The sequence below is a fragment of the Pteropus medius genome, unplaced genomic scaffold (genome assembly GCF_902729225.1).
Source record: "Pteropus medius unplaced genomic scaffold, Ma_sr-lr_union100, whole genome shotgun sequence".
In the NCBI taxonomy this organism is placed as follows: Eukaryota; Metazoa; Chordata; class Mammalia; order Chiroptera; family Pteropodidae; genus Pteropus; species Pteropus medius.
Window position 1 is genome coordinate 50,899 of NW_024342472.1, and position 4,604 is coordinate 55,502.

At 37.1% G+C, this 4,604-nt stretch overlaps 1 pseudogene; it reads left to right on the top strand.

Annotated features, from left to right (window-relative positions):
* The first annotated feature begins 3,183 nt into the window (after positions 1-3,183).
* On the top strand, positions 3,184-3,302 carry LOC120604333 (uncharacterized; annotated as a pseudogene).
* The last annotated feature ends 1,302 nt before the right edge of the window (positions 3,303-4,604 follow it).

The window sequence follows — 4,604 nt, forward strand, 5'->3', positions numbered from 1 at the left end:
GGTAAATGTTTGAAGTTTTCTGTAATAAAAGACTTTTTTTAGTGCTATAAGAAAAATCAAGTTTATTAAAATTACCAGTTCTCCACAATTAATTTATAAATCTCAGAATTCCCAGATAATTAAAGATATAATTAATTACAGTTATAATAAGTGTTTCCTATGAAAAAAAGAGAGCTTAATGAGACCTCATATAAAGGGGGCTCTGCACTTAATTATTCATAAAATGATTGTTAGTGGATCCACATTTTTCAATTCTTCCATTTAAGTTGGTAATTTTACTTAAATGAAAATTATTCATTATGGAAAAATGAGTTATGGATATTTAATTTAAATCAATAAAAGGGAAACAAACAACAAAGAATAACAGGTAAAATATATAGCTCATTAATTTTACTTTAAAAAATGGACAATAGTTTGAGAGCATCATTTTAAAAAGAGTCATAAGTTAAGTTTAGTACCTTATATCACACCAAGAGTGTTGTCTTTGGTCTTACATGCCACATTTTAAAGAAATACCTATAACCATGGTCTAGCTAGAGAAGAATGACCACAATTGTGAGGTAATCTAGAAACCCTGTCGAATGAAAAGGAATTGAAAGTACTAGGAAAGTTTAACCTGAACAAGAAAAATCTTGAACATACATCCTAACAGCCTTCAAATATATGAAAGGACCTGCAAGTAGTTGGTGAATAAATTTACAATGTATAACTCAGGAAAGCTAATAATGGGTTAAAGTTGCAAAACAGTTATTTTTGCCTCTACTGTGGAGAACTTTTTAAATGTGAGAGCTATCCAGAAGCAGACTCTGTACCCTAGATGATAAAAAGCTATACGGGAAGTGAGCAAACAGGCAGCACAACACAACATCCCAGATCATTCTTAACCTTAAGGTTTTAATTGTTCAACAAAGAAGTCTAAATTGTTCAACAAAGTTCTGCTTAAAATCAAATGGGAAGCTTCCTTAGCTTAAAGAAGCTTTTTAACCAGACAGATGCCTGTTTATTCAATAAAACACAAATACATAGGAAATTTTTGGGGGTGGCCGAATCAATTTTTTAAAGAATAAAACTCATCAATGTTACTTGTGTCAAGTGCCTAGAGTAAATTAAGTTTACAACTTCAGCAGACTGTCATGTGAAAGTGTGGCAGTGACTAACAAATTGAATTACCATAGTACTACATCACTCACAAAAGTATTATTGATAGTGACAGAGGTATATTGAATTTAAATTATTCATTTTTATTGATTGAAAAGCACATCTTAACTAGGAAAGAAGAAGAGCTGAGAAGTTAGATTTTAACTCCTACTGAGAATGATCCCAAAAAAGAATACGTGTATATAAAATTAGACCCTGTAAAAAGCATCAATTAACTAAAGATAACTGGACATCCTTGCACCTCTATCTTCTCTGTCTATGCCCACCAAGGTAGGGACCTAGATATATAGTCCTACGTCAATGTCTTTCCTCCCACCTTACCCTGATTCCTGTGTACCCCAGTGGCCTGGTTTCATTCCTTATTTGAAACCATGTATTGATTTTTTTTTTCTGTGCTAGATACCCTACTGGGCATCAGAGATACACAGATGAGTCAGACTTTCCCTCAAAGAAGACAAAATCTAATAGAGGGAAAGACACACATAAAACAAAACAAAAAAAACTGTAATAAAGTAGTGTACATTTCTCCCCAGCATTCAAAATCTCCTATACTATGCTCTGTCACCTTCATATCTAAGGAGATAATTAGGCTTTGAAGAATTTCAGAATTCATCTGAGAATTCCATATAAGCTGTATATTCTCTTCCTAGGAAAAAAATCATAGACAAAATATACATATGTATATACATAAATATTTCATTAAATTTGGAGAGCTCAGAGATCTCCTGAAGCCTAAATAAAAAGCCCTAGATTTAAAAGCCCTGTTCATGATGATTAAATAGTTACTCTTTTCCTAATTCTGGAGTACTTCAATTATCATGGAAAACTTCTGGCATCTAAATGCATTTAGGGGTCTGGATGTCAGAAACATGGCAGAGTGAAAGACGTCCCCAGATCTCTCCCCATTAAACAAAAATAAACTGAACATCTAAAACTCAACAAAAAAACACCCAGACTGCATATAAGCACGACTGTGTGACAGATCTGTGCATAAGAGTGACCACAGGTCAGAACACCAGGAGATGGGCAGTAGACTGGGAGAAACAAAGAAGCTGCCTCTCATACCCTGAGCTCTCTGCAGGAGAAGGAGGAGCAGAGAAAATGCTGTGGTTTCACTGAACAGCCCTGCCTGGGAAAGCTGTGAGCTCCACGTAGCTGGTTGCAGGGAAGAAATCAGAGAAGTAGGGATGGAAGAGAAATGGGACTGCTGAGAAACGACAGTTGATTATTACCAGCTGCAGTTGCAAAATGCGAGGCTGAGCCAAAGCCCCATCCCACAAACCAGAGTGCCCTTCCCCCCATATCCAGCAAGACTGAAAACAAAAGAACCCCATGGGAATCAGAGCAAACACTACCAAAACTGTCACTAACACTGACAGGGACTCAGACTGAGGGTAGCAAGCATAAGTAAACATCTATAAGAAAAAAAGGCATTATTAAGGCTTTATATAAAACATGGTTCCAAGAGACTTAGATGCCACCTACTGGAAACCAAAAGAAAGATGCTTTCTTTGCAACAGGCTAAAGAGAGACATTTATATAATAAATCTTGTTTCAGGAAAGAAAAAAAAGCAGAATACACTTTCATTAATGCCTAGGTGGAGAAATAGAACATTAAACACCATGAAAAATCAAGGTGACAATGCAGCTCAGAAAGAAAGAGAAAAATCTCTAGAAAATAAGCTTAAAGACACAGAAATATGCGACTTAAATGACAGAGAATTCAGGATGGTACTTCTGAAAAAATTCAATGAGATCCAAAACAATTTATATCAACAATTTCAAAAATTGAAAAAACAACTAGATGAGCAGAATGAGTTCCTTAGTAAGGAGATTGAAACACTCAAAAAGCACCAAATAGAAATTCTGGAGATATAGAACACATTGCAAGAGCTGACAAATGAAACAGCAAACTTGGGAAACGCGGTCAACCAAATGGAGGAAAGGATCAGAGATATCAAAGACAGAAATCTAGAAATAAATCAGAAAGAAGACACAAACCGAAGAATGAAAAATAATGAAAGAGTCTACAGTCATGCCACCCAGAATGCGCCTGATCTTACCTGATCTCAGAAGCTAAGCAGGGTCAGGCCTAGTTAGTATTTGGATGGGAGGTCACCTAGCAATACCAGGTGCTGTAGGCATTGAAAAAATAATGAAAGAGAAATTCAAGAACTAGCTGATACCATCAGGAGAAAAAACATAAGAATAATGGGCATTATCGAAGGCAAGGAAAAGGAGCAGGGACTAGAAAGCATAGTCAGACAAATAGTTGATGAGAATTTACCAAATCTAAGGAATGAACTAGAGCTTGGAAATCAAGAAGTCAACAGAACACCCCATTATCTCAACCCAAAAAGGCGTTCTCCAAGACATATTGTATTAAAATTATCAAAAATCAAAGACAAAGAAAGAATTCTCAAGGCATCCAGGGAAAAGAAGACAGTAACCTATAAAGGAAATTTCATAGATTATCATTGGACTTCTCAGCATAAACCTTACAAGCCGAAAAGGAGTGGAATCAAATATACTAACTAGTAAATGAAAGGAACTACCAACCAAGAATAATGAATGCAGCAAAGCTCTCCTTTAGATGTGAAAGAGAAATAAAGACAGTTTACAACATACAAAAATTGAGGGAATTCTCCATTACAAGGCATGCATTACAAGAAATACTGAAAAGGTCAGCATACCTAAAACAAAATGAAAAACAAAATGCATAATTAAGAGTAAGACGACTAGCAGGCAGATAGAAGCAGAGGAGTGCAACCCTTACTAAGAACAAGGCATTATAAATTTAAACAATAAGAAGAGGTTTGCTATAGCAAGATAGTAATGAACGTTCAGCATACATAGGGACAAATTGAGAAAACAATGACTGAAGAGGGGAGGATTCAAAGATCCAAATTCAAAACATGGCAGAGTAAGAAACATTCCCAGATCTCTCCCCTTGAAACAGCAATAAGCTGAACATCTAAAACTCAACAAAAAATAATACTCCCAAACTGCACACCAACACATCTGAGCATGGGATCTACACATAAGAGCTACCACAGGTCAGAAGCCCAGGTGCCGGGTGGTAGACTGGGAGAAACAAAGAAGCTGCCTCTTGCAGCCACTGGAGCTCCCTGTAAGGGGAGGGGAGAAGGTGCAGTGACTTCCCTGAATATCCCTGACAGGGAGAGTTTGTGAATTCTACACAGCCAGTAGCAGAGCCCATTCATCGGGTCAGAAAGTAGAGGGGTGGATGGCAGAGAAACAACAGTTGAGTTTTACAGGCCACAGTTGCAAAGCCGAGGCTGAGCCACAGCCCACAACTTCCAACCCAGAGATCCCCGCCCCCCATACCCTCCGAGACCAAATACCGTGGAGACCCAGGGGAATCTGAACACACACTACCAAAACTGTTGTTAACACTGACAAGGACTGAAACTGATGGTAGCGAA